At 43.3% G+C, this 17,329-nt stretch overlaps 1 pseudogene; it reads left to right on the forward strand.

Annotated features, from left to right (window-relative positions):
* The first annotated feature begins 14,787 nt into the window (after nucleotides 1-14,787).
* LOC147230036 (uncharacterized) lies at nucleotides 14,788-16,770 on the forward strand (annotated as a pseudogene).
* Nucleotides 16,771-17,329: the final 559 nt, after the last annotated feature.

The raw sequence follows: 17,329 nt of genomic DNA on the forward strand, positions 1-17,329 counted from the left end.
GGTGAGATAACCACTTTATTACTACATGGCTATATCTTTTGATCCTTAGGCTGGATTACAATGATTTTTGACACATATTGTGCAGAATAAAGTCCTATTCAACATCTTTCAAGACCAGACAACAGCTTGATGAAACTCATTACTTATTTTTACTCCGTACCAAAAACGCTTCAACTCAATGAGAAAAATACTTTTCCACCAAAAGGCTAAAGCTTGGGAAATATTTGCTGGAAATTGATGACTTTTACTCATCTTGTGCAGATTCATGTCTAGTCAGACATATTTCAACACCAGACAACAGCTTGATGAAATTCATCAGTTTTTTTCACTGTGTAACAAAATCGCTTCAACTCGTTGAGATAAACACTTTTTGACCAAAAGGCTATATCTTTTGAACCTTTTGCATGAAATGAAAGATTTTGAGTCATGTTGTGCAGAATCATGTCCTGTTCAACATATTTCAGTACCAATCACCTGCTTAATGAATTTCATTTGTTATTTAGACTCTGTACAAAACACGCTTCATCTCAATGAGATGAGCGGTTTTTGAGCAAATGGCTGTATCTTTGGAACCTTTTGCTGGAAATGAAAGATTTTGTCTCAACTTTTGCTGAGTCATGTCCTGTTCAACATATTTCAACACCAGACGACAGCCTGATGAAGTTCAATTGTTATTTAGACTGTGTACCAAAAACGCTTCAATTTGATGAGATAAGCGCTTTTTGACTACATGGCTATATCTTTTGAAACTTAGGCTGGATTACAATGATTCTGACACATAATGTGCAGAATAAAGTCATATTCAACATATTTCAACACCAGAAAATAGCTTGATGAAACTCATTACTTATTTTTACTCCGTACCATAAATGCTTCAACTCAATGATATAAGCAGTTTTTAACAAAAAGTGCTTACATCATTGAAATATTTTGACTCATCTTGTGCAGAATTATGTCCTGTTCAACATGTTTCAACACCAGACACCAGCTTGATGAAATTCATTAGTTATTTTAAGTGTGTAACAAAAGCGCTTTAACTCGGTGAGATAAGCACTTATTGTCTACATGGCTTTATCTTTTGAACCTTTTCCTGGAAATGAATGATTTTGACTCATCTTGTGAAAAATCATGTCCTATTTAACACATTTCAGTACCAGACACCAGCTTGATGAATTTCATTTGTTCTTTAGACTCTGTACCAAAAATGTTTCAACTCGGTGAGATAAGCACTTTTTGACTACATGGCTATATCTTTTGAACCTGTGGCTGGATTACAGTGATTTTGACACATATTTTGCAGATTCATGTCCTATTCAACATATTTCAACACCAGACAACAGCTTGATGAAACTCATTACTTATTTTTACTCCGTACCTAAAATGCTTCAACTCAATGAGATAAATACTTTTCCACCAAAAGGCTGTATCTTTCGAATCTTTTGCTGGAAATTAATGACTTTGACTCATCTTGTGCAGATTCATGTCCAGTTAGACATATTTCAACACCAGACAACAGCTTGATGAAATTCATTTGTTATTTTCACTCTGTACCAAAAATGCTTTAACTCGGTGAGATAAGCACTTTTTGACCAAAAGGCTATATCTTTGGAACCTTTTGCATGAAATGAAAGATTTTGAGTCATTTTGTGCAGAATCATGTCTTGTTCAACATATTTCAGTACCAAACACCTGCTTAATGAATTTAATTTGTTATTTAGACTCTGTACCAAAAATAAGAATAAGAATAAGAACAACTTTATCAATTTCGACGGAAATTGCTGTGCCAGAGTTACAGAAAATATAACAGTAATAGATAATAAAAGAAAAGGCAGAAATAGAAATAAAAATAAACTATAAACTATAAAGTGTCTCAGTGAATCTATAAAGTGTCTTAGTAAACAGTGATAAAACTATAAGTGTCTTAGTAACAAGTGAGGTAAGGAGTGCACAATAGTATGATAGAAGGGAAAATTGTAGTGTAGCTGTTATGAGATGAGATGAAATATTGCACAGTGTAGCTGTTATGAGATGAAATATTGCACAGTTTCTGAATATTGCACAGTGAAATGAAATATTGCACAGTTTTTGTTTTTTTTTAGGTTAAAGATAGGTTTTTATGGTTGCCGGCGGCTGAATGGAGAGGAATTAAAAAGTCTGATCGCCTCAGGGAGGAAAGACTTCCTGTGGCGTTCAGTGGAGCTCCTCGGTGGTATCAGTCTACGGCTGAAAGAGCTCTGACAGGACGTCAGTGTAGCATGCAGGGGGTGATGGACATTGTCCATGATGCTGAGGAGCTTCCTCAGCATCCTCCTCTCTGACACCTGCACAACAGACTCCAGCTCCATGCCCAGGACCGATCCAGCTCTCCTGATGAGCTTGTTGAGTCTGTTGGTGTCAGCTGTCTTGATCCTGCTGCCCCAGCACACAACAGCGTAGAAGATGACGCTGGACACCACCGAGTGGTAGAACATGAAGTCTGAGGTGTAGAGCGTGAACAGGAAGGGAGACAGGACTGTCCCCTGCGGCGCCCCCGTGCTGCTCACAATGGTGTTCGACGTGATGTTTCCCAGCCTCACGTACTGTGGCCGGCCTGTGAGGTAGTTGTTGATCCAGGCCGCGAGTGGAGCATCTATCTGCATGTCCAGAAGCTTCCTGTTCAGCAGGGCAAGTCGAATGGTGTTAAAAGCACTGGAGAAGTCAAAGAACATGACTCTCACAGTGCTTCCTGCCTCCTCCAGGTGTGTGTAGATTCTGTGCAGCAGGAAGATGATGGCATCTGTAACGTGGCTGGTATGCGAACTGCAGGGGGTCCAGCGAAGGTCCGACGACTGTGCGAAGGTGCCTCAGGACGACCCTCTCCAGCGACTTCATGACGTGTGATGTCAGGGCCACTGGTCTGTAGTCGCTGTGTGTCCTGGGATGCTTCACCTTGGGCACTGGAACCAGGCATGAGGTTTTCCACCGGTCGGGGACAACCATCTGGATCAGGCTCAGGTTGAAGAGATGTGAGAAGATCCCAAACAGCTGAGAGGCACATCCTTTCAGCACTCTGGGGCTAAGGCCGTCAGGGCCAGCAGCTTTCCTGGGACGAAGGCGGCTGAACTCTCTTCTCACCTCCTCAGCGGTGAAGGCGACAGGAGGTGGTGGAGAGAGTCCCATTGGGGGGCAGGAGGGCTGAGGTGTTAACGAGACATCGTCCAGGGAAGCCGAAGAGGTGCGTGGGGGAGGGGGAAAGCTCCTTAAAGTGAGGGGTGATGGCACAGGGGAAGGAAAGTCCTGAGAGGAGCTGGGGGGAGGGTGGGCGGAGGCACCTTCATCAAATCTGTTAAAAAACAGGTTTAGTTCGTTTGCCTCCTGCAGGTCTCCTTCCATCATCAGGCTTGCTTGTTTTCCATGGCCAGAGATGGTTTTCAACCCACTCCACACCTCCCTCATGTTGTTCTGCTGGAGTTTGCTCTCCAGCTTCCTCCTGTAACTGTCCTTTCCCTCTACGATCTTCTCCCTCAGCTCAGTCTGCACCTTCTTCAGTTCCTCCTTGTCTCCGATCCTGAATGCCGCCTTCTTCCTTTTCAGCGTGTCCTTAATGCCCTTAGTCACCCAGGGTTTGTTGTTTGAGAAACAGCGCACAGTCTTCGTGGGGATGATGTTGTCCGTGCAGAAGTTGACATAGTCAGTTATGCAGTCGGAGAGTTTTCCGATGTCGTCTCCCTGGTCTTCGCAGAGCACATCCCAGTCCATCGTCTCGAAGCATCCCTGAAGAGTCAGTTCTGCCTCCTGTGACCACCTCCGGACAGTTCTGGTGATCACAGGTTGCTGCTGGACTTCAGGAACATAGTGAGGCTTCAAGTGGACCAGGTTGTGGTCTGCCCTGCCCAGAGCAGGGAGAGCTGTGCAGCTGTATGCGTCCTTGGCATTGGCATACAGCAGGTCCAGAGTTTTATTGTCTCTTGTCTTGCAGTCCACAAACTGTTTGAAAGTGGGCAGAGATGATGACAGGGTGGCGTGGTTGAAATCCCCAGAGATGGCTATGAAGGCACTGGGGTGCCGGGTCTTGAGTCTCGCGACCGCAGAGCTGATGAGGTTATTAGCCCGCGGTGCATTGGCAGAGGGTGGGATGTAAACAGTGATGATGATGGCGTGGGAAAACTCTCTGGGCAGATAGTATGGCCGGAGACTCACCGCCAACAGTTCGATGTCCGGGCAGCAAACACACTCCTTCACCGTAACGTGTCCGGGGTTGCACCACTTGTTGTTAACAAACACAGCGACACCTCCTCCTTTCTTCTTGCCGCTGCCGGCACAACTCCTGTTCCCTCGCACCAACTGAAAGCCGGGTAAACTCACAACAGAGTCCGGTATGTTGTTGTTTAGCCACGTTTCTGTGAAGCACAACACCGAGGCCTCACGAAACACGCCGTCGCTCCGTGTGAGTGCTGTTAACTCCTCCAACTTGTTGCCCAGCGATCTCACATTTCCCATCACAATGGAGGGGAGATACGGTCTGTATCTCCTCTTCCTCACCCACCATCTCCTCCTGGCCCTGCAGCCCCGGTATTTCCTCCGTAGCTCCTTAGGGATTTCGTGCCTCTCCACCATCTCGCCGCTGTGTCGAAGCTCCATCAGCTGATCCCGGGTGTAAACAATGGAGCCATTGCGCCATGGTGCGGCTCCGCCAGGACCGGGATCCGGCTTGCAAAAGAGTGCTCCAAACAGCGCGACAACAAGAAAGAGCGAATGGAGCATCATCTAGTATTGTGGCAAAAACCTTAACTAAATTGTCACACCGCGAAAATTAGAAAGAACGAATGGAGCATCATCTAGTATTGTGGCAAAAACCTCAACTAAATTCTCACTGAGGAGAAGAGTAGATAAAAATTAAAAAGAAAAGTAGAAAATTTATGAGAAAGACACTCGGTGAGGAGAAACTCTGGCAGGCAGCCCGGAAAAACGCTTCAACTTTGTGAGATAAGCACTTTTTGACTACATGGCTAAATCTTTTGAACCTTTTGCTGGATTACAATGATTTTGACACATATTGTGCAAAATCATGTCCTGTTCAACCTATTTCAGTACTCGACACTTGCTTGAAAAAATTCATTTGTTATTTAGACTCTGTACCAAAAACGCTCCATCTCAATGAGATGAGAGGTGAGATAAGCACTTATTGATTACATGGCCTTATCTTTTGAACCTTTTGCTGGGAATGAATGATTTCGAGTCATCTTGTGCAGAATCATGTCCTGTTCAACACATTTCAGTAACAAACACCAGCTTGATGAATTTAATTTGTTATTTAGACTCTGTACCGAAAACGCTTCAACTCGGTGAGATAAGCACTTTTTGACTACATGGATGTATCTTTTGAACCTGTGGCTGGATTACAGTGATTTTTGACATGTAATGTGCAGAGTCATGTCCTATTCAACAGATTTCAGTACCAGACACCAGCTTGCTAGAATTCATTAGTTATATTCACTCTGTACCAAAAATGCTTCAACTCAATGATATAAGCACTTTTTGACGAAAAGGCTAACTCTATGGAAACTTTTGCTGGAAATGAAAGATTTTTACTCATTATGTGCAAAATCATATCCTGTTCAACATATTTCAACAGCAGAAACCAGCTTGATGAATTTCATTAGTTATTTAGACTCTGTACCAAAAACGCTTCAACTCAGTGAGATAAGCACTTTTTGACTACATGGCTATATCTTTTGAACCTTAGGCTAGATTACAATGATTTTAACACATATTGTGAAGATTAAAGTCCTATTCAACATATTTCAACACCAGACAACAGCTTAATGACACTCATTACTTAGTTTTACTCGTACCAAAAATGCTTCGACTCAATGAGACAAATACTTTTCCACCAAAAGGCTAAATCTTGGGAACTTTTTGCTGGAAATTAATGACTTTGACTCATCTTGTGCAGAATCATGTCCTGTTCAACATATTTCAACACCAGACAACAGCTTGATGAAATTCATCAGTTTTTTTCACTCTGTACCAAAAACGCTTTAACTCGGTGAGATAAGCACTTTTTGACTACATGGCTTTATCATTTGAACCTTTTGCTGGAAATGAATGATTTTGACTCATCGTGTGCAGAATCATGTCTTGTTCAACATATTTCAGTTCCAAACACCAGTTTGATGAATTCCATTTGTTATTTAGACTCTGTACCAAAAACACTTCAACTCGGTGAGACAAGCACTTTTTGACTACATGGCTGTATCTTATGAACCTGTGGCTGGAATACAGTGATTTTGACTCATCTTGTGCAGAATCATGTCCTATTCAACATATTTCAACACCAGACAACATCCTGATGAAAGTCATTACTTATTTTTACTCCGTACCAAAAATGCTTTAACTCAATGAGAAAAATACTTTTCCACCAAAAGGCTAAATCTTGGGAATTTTTTGCTGGAAATTAATGACTTTTACTCATCTTGTGCAGATTCATGTCCAGTTCAACATATTTCAACACCAGACAACAGCTTGATGAAATTCATTAGTTTTTTTCACTGTGTAACAAAAACGCCTCAACTCGGTGAGATAAGCACTTTTTGACCAAAAGGCTGTATATTTTGAACCTTTTGCTGGAAATGAATGATTTTGACTCATCTTGTGCCGAGTCATGTCCCATTGAACATATTTCAGTATCAGACACCAGCTTAATGCATTCCATTTGTTGTTTAGACTCTGTACCAAAAACACCTCAACTCGGTGAGATAAGCACTTTTTGACTAAATGGCTACATCTTATGAACCTTTGGCTGGAATACAGTGATTTTTACTCATCGTGTGCAGAATCATGTCTTGTTCAACATATTTAAGTACACAACAACAGCTTGATGAGTTTCATTTGTTATTTAGACTCTGTAACAAAAACTCTTCAACTCAATGATATAAGCCCTTTTTGACCAAAAGGCTGTATATTTTGAACCTTTTGCTGGAAATGAATGATTTTGACTCATCTTGTGCAGAGTCATGTCCCGTTGAACATATTTCAACACCAGACAACAGCTTAATGCATTCCATTTGTTGTTTAGACTCTGTACCAAAAACGCATCAACTCTGTGAGATAAGCACTTTTTGACTACATTGCTATATCTTTTGACCCTGTTGCTGGATTACAGTGATTTTGACATGTAATGTGCTGAATCATGTCCTACTCAACATATATCAGTATCAGACACCAGCTTGAAAGAATTCATTAGTTATATTCAGTCTGTACCAAAAATGCTTCAACTCGGTGAGATAAATACTTTTCCACCAAAAGGCTGTATCTTTGGAACCTTTTGCCGGATATGAGAGATTTTGACTCATCTTGTGCAGAGTTATGTCCTGTTCAACATATTTCAAGACCAGACAACAGCTTGATGAAACTCATGACTTATTTTTACTCCGTACCAAAATGCTTCAACTCAATGAGAAAAATACTTTTCCACAAAAAGGCTGTATCTTTAGAACCTTTTGCTGGGAATGAATGATTTTGAGTCATCTTGTGCAGAATCATGTCCTGTTCAACACATTTCAGTAACAAACACCAGCTTGATGAATTCCATTTGTTATTTAGACTCTGTCCCAAAAACTCTTCAACTCTGTGAAATAAGCACTTTTTGACTACATGGCTATATCTTTTTAACCTAAGGCTGGATTACAGTGATTTTGACATGTAATGTGCAGAATCATGTCCTATTCAACATATTTCAGTACCAGACACCAGCTTGAAAGAATTCATTAGTTATATTCACTCTGTACAAAAATGCTTCAACTGAATGAGATAAATACTTTTCCACCAAAAGGCTGTATCTTTGGAACCTTTTGCCGGATATGAGAGAGTTTGACTCATGTTGTGCAGAATCATGTTATAATGCAGCCTCAGGGCGGCACTGGCCCGTGCCTTTCCAAGCCTGCCTTGGGGGGGCACGGAGCAGTGTCTCACTGTGACGGTCCCAAGCCCGGATAAATGCAGAGGGTTGCGTCAGGAAGGGCATCCGGCGTAAAACTTTTGCCAAAACCAAATATGCGAGTCAACCAAAACTATACCATACCGGATCGGTCGCGGACCGGGTTAACAACGACCGCCATTGGTACTGATGACCTACAGGGTACTAATGGAAATTGGGCTACTGTGGGTCGAAGAACAAGAACAAGAAGAAGAGGAGGAGTGCGTGTTCGGAAGCAGAGAGAGAGGAGGAAAGGAAAGAGTCTGAGACTGAGAGTAGGGACTTTGAATGTTGGGACTATGACAGGAAAAGGTAGAGTTGGTCGACATGATGCAGAGAAGGAAGGTGGATATACTGTGTGTCCAGGAGACCAGGTGGAAAGGTAGTAAGGCTAGAAGCTTAGGAGCAGGCTTTAACTTGTACTATTATGGTACTGACAAGAAGAGAAATGGAGCAGGAGTTATCTTGAAGGAGGAGTTTGTTAGGAACGTCCTAGAGGTGAAAAGAATGTCAGATAGACTTATGAGTCTGAAACTGGAAATCGAAGGTGTGATGCTCAATGTTGTTAGTGGCTATGCCCCGCAGGTGGGATGTGAATCTGAAGAGAAGGAGAAGTTCTGGAATGAGTCAGATGAAGTGATGCAGAATATTCCCAGAAATGAGAGAGTGGTCATTGGTGCAGACTTCAATGGACATGTCGGTGAAGGCAATAGAGGGGATGAAGAAGTGATGGGCAGATTTGGTATCCAGGATAGGAATGCAGAGGGACAGATGGTGGTAGATTTTGCAAAAAGGATGGAAATGGCTGTAGTGAACACCTTTTTCCAGAAAAAACAGGAACATAGGGTAACTTATAAGAGCGGAGGTAGGAGCACGCAGGTAGACTACATCTTGTATAGACGAGGTAACCTGAAAGAGATCAGTGACTGCAAAGTAGTTGTAGGTGAGAGTGTAGCCAGACAGCATAGGATGGTGGTTTGTAGGATGACTCTGGTGACAAGGAAGATGAAGAGGACAAAGGCAGAGCAGAGGACAAAATGGTGGAAGCTGAAAAGGGAGGAGTGTTGCATGGTTTTCAGGGAGGAATTGAGAAAGGTTCTGGGTGGTCAGGGTGAGCTTCCAGATGATTGGACAACAACAGCTAGTGTTATCAGGGAGACAGGTAGAAGAGTTCTTGGTGTGTCATCTGGAAGGAAAGTAGATAAGGAGACTTGGTGGTGGAATGAGGAAGTGCAGGAGTGTATACAGAGAAAGCGGTTAGCGAAAAAGAAGTGGGATACTGAGAGGACTGAAGAGAACAGACAGGAGTTCAGGGAGGTGCGGCGAAAGGTAAAGATAGAGGTAGCAAAGACAAAACAAAGGGCTTATGATGACTTGTATGCTCGGTTGGATAGTAAGGAGGGTGAGAATGATCTATACAGGTTGGCGAAACAGAGAGATAAAGATGGAAAGGATGTACAACAAGTCCGGGTGATAAAGGACAGAGAGGGAAATGTATTGACAGATGCTAGAAGAGTGATGGGAAGATGGAAAGAGTACTTTGAAGAACTGATGAATGTGGAAAATGAAAGAGAGGCAAGGGTCAAAGAGGTGATTATCGTAGACCACAAAGTAGCAAAAATTAGTAAAAGTGAAGTGAGGAAGGCATTGAAGAGGATGAAGAGTGGAAAAGCAGTTGGTCCTAATGATATACCTGTGGAGGTGTGGAAGTGTCTAGGAGAGGCAGCGGTCGATTTCCTGACGAGATTATTCAACAGGATCTTAGAGAGTGAGAAGATGCCTGAAGAATGGAGACAAAGTGTGATGGTGCCTATTTTTAAGAACAAAGGGAATGTGCAGAATTGTGGAAACTATAGAGGGATAAAGTTGATGAGCCATACAATGAAGTTATGGGAAAGAGTAGTGGAAACTAGACTGAGAGCAGAAGTCAGCATTCGTGAACAGCAGTATGGCTTCATGCCTAGAAAGAGTACTACAGATGCAGTATTTGCGTTGAGAATGCTAATAGAAAAGTACAGAGAAGGCCAGAGGGAGTTGGATTGCGTTTTTGTAGACCTAGAAAAAGCATATGACAGGGTGCCAAGAGAGGAGCTCTGGTATTGTATGAGGAAGTCTGGAGTGGCAGAGAAGTATGTTAGACTGGTGCAGGACATGTATGCTCGCTGTGAGACACTGGTACGGTGTGCTGTAGGGGTAACCGAGAAGTTCAAGGTGGAGGTGGGTCTCCATCAGGGATCAGCTCTGAGCCCCTTCTTGTTCGCAATGGTGATGGATAGGCTGACAGATGAGGTTAGACAGGAATCCCCATGGACCATGATGTTTGCGGATGACATTGTGATCTGTTGTGAGAGCAGACAACAGGTAGAGGAAAATCTAGAGAGGTGGAGGTATGCTCTGGAAAGGAGAGGAATGAAAGTTAGTCGCAGCAAGACAGAATATATGTGTGTGAATGAGAGGAACTCGGGTGGAGCGGTGAGGCTACAGGGAGTGGAGATCAAGAAGCTGGAGGATTTCAGGTACTTGGGGTCAACAGTTCAGAGCAACGGAGAATGCGGGAAAGAGGTGAAGAGACGCGTCCAAGCAGGTTGGAATGGGTGGAGAAGAGTGTCAGGGGTAATATGTGATAGAAGACTTTCAGCCAGAATAAAAAGAAAGGTGTACAAGACAGTGGTGAGACCAGCGATGATGTATGGACTAGAAACTGTTCCAATGACCAAAAGACAGCAGGCAGAACCAGAGGTTGCAGAGATGAAGATGTTGAGGTTCTCTTTGGGAGTGACCAGGATAGATAGGATCAGGAATGAGTCTATCAGAGGGACGGCACATGTTAGATGTTTTGGAGAGAAGGTCAGAGAAGCCAGACTGAGATGGTTCGGTCATGTACAGAGAAGTGATAGTGAATATATCGGTAGACGGATGCTGGAATTGGAGCTGCCAGGCAAGAGGTCTCGAGGAAGACCAAAGAGAAGATTTATGGATGTAGTGAGAGGATATGAAGGTAGTTGGTGTAAGAGAGAAAGATACAGAGAATAGAGTTAGATGGAGAAAGTTGACTCGCTGTGGCGACCCCTGACGGGAAAAGCCGAAAGAAGAAGAAGAAGAAGTAGTTGTGCAGAATCATGTCTTGTTCAACATAGTTCAGTACCAAACACCAGCTTAATGAATGTCATTTGTTATTTAGACTCTGTACCAAAAACTCTTCAACTCGGTGAGATTAGCACTTTTTGACTCCATGGTTATATCTTCTGAATCTGTGGCTGGATTACACTGATTTTGACATTTAATGTGCAAAATCATGTCCTATTCAACATATTTCAGTAATAGACACCAGCTTGAAAGAGTTCATTTGTTATATATACTCTCTACCAAAAACGCTTCAACTCGGTGAGATAAGCACTTTTTGACTACATGGCTATATCTTTTGAACCTGTGGCTGGATTACAGTGGTTTTTGACATGTAATGTGCAGAATCATGTCCTATTCAACATATTTCAGTACAAGACACCCGCTTGAAAGAATTAATTAGTTATATTCACTCTGTATCAAAAATGCTTCGATTCAATGTTATAGCACTTTTTGATAAAATGGCTAAATCTTTGGAACCTTTTGCTGGAAATGAATGATTTTGACTCATCTTGTGCAGAGTCATGTCCTTTTGAACATATTTCAGTACAAGACACCAGCTTGAAAGAATTCATTTGTTATTTAGACTTTGTAACAACAACGCTTCAACTTGGTGAGATAAGCACTTTTTGACTACATGGCTTTATCTTTTGAACCCTTTGCTGGATATGAATGATTTTGCCAAATGGTGATTTGGAGAATCATGATTTGCAGAATCATGTCCTATTCAACATATTTCAGTACTAGACACCAGCTTGAAAGAATTCATTTGTTATTTAGACTCTGTACCAAAAACGCTTCAACTCAATGAGATGAGCGGTTTTTGACCAAAAGGCTGTATCTATGGAACTTTTCGCTGGAAATTAAAGATTTTGTCTCATCTTGTGCAGAGTCATGTCCTGTTCAACATATTTCAACACCAGACAAAAGCTTGATGAAATTCATTAGTTATTTTCACTCAATACCAAAAACACCTCAACTCAGTGAGATAAACACTTTTTGACTACATGACTATATCTTATGACCTTTTTGGTAGATATGAATGATTTTTCCACATGTTGTGCAGAATCATATCCTATTCAAGATATTTAAACATCAGACACCAGGTTGATGAAATGCATTACTTACTTTTACTCCGAACCAAAAACGCTTCAACTGGTTCAACAGCCATGTAGTACTTTTTGACTACATGGCTATATCTTTTATCTTTTGAACCTTTTGCTGGGAATGAATGATTTTGAGTCATCTTGTGCAGAATCATGTCCTGTTCAACACATTTCAGTAACAAACACCAGCTTGATGAATTCCATTTGTTATTTAGACTCTGTACCAAAAACTCTTCAACTTGGTGAGATTAGCACTTTTTGACTCCATGGTTATATCTTCTGAACCTGTGGCTGGATTACAGTGATTTTGACATTTAATGTGCAAAATCATGTCCAGTTCAACATATTTCAGTAATAGACACCAGCTTGAAAGAGTTCATTTGTTATACACACTCTGTACCAAAAATGCTTCAACTCAATGAGATGAGCAGTTTTTGACCAAAAGGCTGTATCTTTGGAACCTATTGCTGGAAATGAATGATTTTGACTCATCTTGTGCAGAGTCATGTCCTTTTGAACATATTTCAGTATCAGACACTAGCTTAATGCATTCCATTTGGTATTTAGATTCTGTACCAAATACACTTCAACTCAGTGAGATAAGCACTTTTTGACAACATGGCTATATTTTATGAACCTGTGGCTGGAATACACTGATTTTGACTCATCTTGTGCAGAATCACATCCTGTTGAACATATGTCAGTATAAGACACCAGCTTGATGAATTCCATTTGTTATTTAGACTCTGAGGCATCTGTGACAGCCAGTGTACCAAAAACCCTACAACTCAGTGAGATAAGCACTTTTTGACTACATGACTATATCTTATGAACTTTTTGCTAGATATGAATGATTTTTCCACATGTTGTGCAGAATCATATCCTATTCAAGATATTTAAACATCAGACACCAGGTTGATGAAATGCATTACTTACTTTCACTCTGAACCAAAAACGCTTCAACTCGGTGAGATAAGTACTTTTTGACTACATGGCTATATCTTATGAACCTATGGCTTGGATTACAGTGATTTTGACACATAATGTGCAGAATCATGTCCCATTTAACATATTTCAGTACCAGACACCAGCTTGAAAGAATCCATCATTTATTTTCACTCTGTACCAAAAACGCTTCAACTCAATGAGATAAGCACTTTTTGACTACCTGGCTATATCTTATGAACCTGTGGCTGGAATACAGTGATTTTGACTCATCGTGTGCAGAATCATGTCCTGTTCAACATATTTCAACAGCAGACACCAGCTTGATGTATTCCATTTGTTATTTAGACTTTGTACCAAAAACGCTTCAACTCGGTGAGATAAGCACTTTTTGACCAAAAGGCTGTATCTTTGGAACCGTTTGCTGGAAATGAAAGAATTTGACTCATCTTGTGCAAAATCATGTCCTGTTCAACATATGTCAGTACCAAACACCAACTTGATGAATTTCATTTTTTATTTAGACTCTTTACCAAAAACGCTTCAACTCGGTGAGATAAGCACTTTTCGACTACATGGCTTTATCTTTTGAACCTTTTAATGGATTACAGTGATTTTGACATGTAAGGTGCAGAATCATGTCCTGTTCAACACATTTCAGTACCAAACACCTGCTTGATGAATTTCATTTGTTATTTAGACTCTGTACCAAAAACGCTTTAACTCGGTGAGATAAGCACTTTTCGACTACATGGCTATATCTTATGAACCTATGGCTTGGATTACAGTGATTTTGTCACATAATGTGCAGAATCATGTCCTATTTAACATATATCAGTACCAGACACCAGCTTGAAAAGATCCATTATTTATTTTCACTCTGTACCAAAAACGCTTCAACTCAATGAGATAAGCACTTTTTGACTACCTGGCTATATCTTATGAACCTGTGGCTGGAATACACTGATTTTGTCTCATCTTGTGCAGAATCATATTCTGTTCAACATATGTCAGTATAAGACACCAGCTTGATGAATTCCATTTGTTATTTAGACTCTGAGGCATCTGTGACAGCCAGGAAAGACTGTATGACAACCATGAATAGAATGGTGACTACTGGAGAGACAGTGACAGCTCGGAGAGACGGCGACCGGGGCAGAGCGGGCTGGCAACCCAATCTGTGTCCACCGTGAGGAGCAAACCCAATCAAGCTACGACGAATTCAATGAAAAATACCCCCAGGGGTGCCGGAGAGGGGGGGAGGGTGAGCACCCCAACAGGACGGATTCATTGGTAACAGACCAAGGCAATGGACAAACGACTACGAGCTCACAGTGTATTTGTGGAAAGGTTTGTAAAAACATGCACGGCTTGAAGATCCACCAAGCAAAGAAGAAGTGCTTGGGAGGAGCAGGAGCAACGCAACGCACAGGTGTTTCACCTGGTGAGACGCAGGAGGGGCCTTGCCCGGAGTCACCCCACAGTGCTCGGAACCTCCAAGCGCTGCCCTTGCGCTCCTCGAGCATCAATTCAGAGCGGAGGCGGATCAAGTGGCCAGCAGCTACCATGACTTCACTGTGGAAGCAGTTCGACGATGACGTAGACCAAATCCTGGAGACTGCGTCAAAAGAAGAGGCAGAGTGAAAGCTGCATGCCATGACAGCAATCATTGTCGGCATAGCAGTGGAACGGTTCGGCGAAGAGCAGAAGAAAAACTCGGGAGCATCCTACGCAAGGAACCACAGAGCAGAACAGATCCACCTCATCAGAAGGGAGATGAGAGCGCTGAAGTGCCAGTATAAGGAGGCAGGAGAGGAGGAGAGATCGGGCCTGACCCAATTGATGGCCATCCACCGGAAGAGGATAAGGGTCCTACGCCGAGCAGAGTGGCATCGGAGGCGGCGACGTGAGAGGGCTCGTAAACGAACGGCCTTTATCGAGAACCCCTTCAAGTTCACAAAAGACCTGCTAGGCCAGAAACACAGTGGAAAACTTACCTCTTCAAGGGAAGACATCGATCGAGACCTCTCACAGATGTTCGGCGACCCCAGAAGAGAAATGGAGCTGGGAGACTGCGACATCCTCATTGATCCCCCTGAGCCAGAGGTGCAGTTTGACATGTCGGAGCTGAGGCTAATGGAAATCAAGGAGGTTGTCCATAAAGCCAGAGCATGCTTTGCTCCAGGACCAAGCGGCACTTCGTACAAAGTGTACAAGAACTGTCCCAAACTGCTTATGCGTCTGTGGAAAATCCTGAGAGTCTTCTGGAGAAAGGGGAAGATACCAGAGCAATGGCGATGGGCCGAAGGAGTATGGATTCCGAAGGAAGAAGGCTCCACCCGGCTTGATCAGTTCCGCATCATCTCCCTCCTTTGCGTGGAATCAAAGATCTTCTTCAGCACTATCGCCAAGAGACTGGGCTCATACCTGGCTAGAAACACCTACATCGACACATCAGTTCAGAAAGGGGGCGTGTCAGGAATGCCAGGCTGTGTGGAGCACACAGGGGTGGTGACACAGCTAATCCGGGAGGCTAGAGAGCTGAGGGGCAATTTGTCAGTGTTATGGCTCGACCTGGCCAATGCATTCGGCTCCATACCCCATAGGTTGGTCCAGCTCACTCTGGCAAAGCATCATGTGCCGAGCAGATGTAGAGACCTCATCGCTGACTACTACAACAACTTCAGCATGAGGGTTTCTTCAGGAGCAATTTCATCCAGCTGGCACAAGGTGGAGATTGGCATCATCACAGGGTGTACTCTCTCTGTGACGCTATTCTCCCTGGCCATGAATATGCTCACCAAGTCTGCTGAGCCAGAGTGCAGAGGACCCCTGATGAGCTCTGGACAACGACAGCCACCCATTAGGGCATTTATGGATGACCTAACAGTTACCACAGAATCAGTTCCGGGATGTCGGTGGATTATGAAGGGGCTGGAGAAGATGATGGTGTGGGCCTGGATGAGCTTCAAACCTGCCAAATCTAGGTCGATGGTGCTCAGGAAAGGGAAGGTAGAAGACAAGTTCCGCTTCAACATAGCAGGTGCAGCTATCCCCACGATCTCAGAGAGGCCAGTCAAGAGCCTGGGCAAGATGTTTGACAGCTCTCTCAAAGATGCAGCATCCATAAAGACAGCTTGCGCTGAGTTGGATGTCTGGTTGAAGTCTGTGGACAAGTCTGGTCTACCTGGAAAATTCAAGGCTTGGGTCTACCAGCACGGCATCCTCCCCAGGATCCTGTGGCCGCTCCTCATCTATGCCGTCCCACTCTCCACAGTAGAAACCCTGGAGAGGAAAGTCAGTAGCCACCTCCGGAGATGGCTGGGGTTACCAAAGAGCCTGAGCAGCATTGCTCTTTATAGGCGCAACAACAAGCTGCAGCTGCCCTTCAAGTCCTTGGAGGAGGAGTTCAAGGTAGCCAAAGCCAGAGAGGTGGTGCTGTACAGGGATTCCGGCGATCCGAAGGTGGCTAATGCTGGAATCCAGGTAAGGACAGGCAGGAAGTGGAAGGCAGAAGAGGCTGTAGAAACAGCTTAAGCTAGGCTGTGCCAGAGGACTCTGGTGGGAGTCGTCACACGGGGCCGAGCTGGCCTAGGATCCTTCCCAACGAGAGATCAAGACAAGAGCTTGAAATACTAGCAGTTTACGTGGATGATTTGATCCTGATTACAGAGTCGACTGAGAGCATGGACGAGCTCAAAGCAGCTCTCAAGGAGCGCTACAAGATGAAAGACATGGGTGAGCTGTCCTACATCCTAGGCATCTCTGTCATCCAAGATAAAGAAAAGAATCGTATCATTCTTCAGCAGAAGCATTACATTGAAGCCATACTTCGGAAGTATGGAATGGATAATGCAAATCCTGCGGCAACTCCTGCAGATGCCAAAGTCAGGCTAAAAAGGAGTGATGGTGTCAGTATGTCAGTGCACCAGCATACCTATCAGTCAATGGCTGGAAGTCTGCTGTATGCTGCCATGGCGACAAGACCGGACATAGCTCAAGCTGTGAGTGCTGTGTCGAAGTTCAATGCAAATCCAGATGCTTCACATCTGACTGCTGTAAAGAGGATACTTCGATACTTGAAAGGGACATTAAATCTTGCTTTGAAATATGAGAGGTCAGACTCCGGAGCTTTAATCGGATACTCGGACGCTGACTGGGCTGGAGATCAAGATGATTGCCGGTCAACAACAGGCAA

This window comes from Fistularia commersonii, chromosome 11, assembly GCF_037954325.1.
Source record: "Fistularia commersonii isolate RoL2024-O1a breed Wild chromosome 11, RoL_Fcom_v1.0, whole genome shotgun sequence".
Classification (NCBI taxonomy): Eukaryota; Metazoa; Chordata; class Actinopteri; order Syngnathiformes; family Fistulariidae; genus Fistularia; species Fistularia commersonii.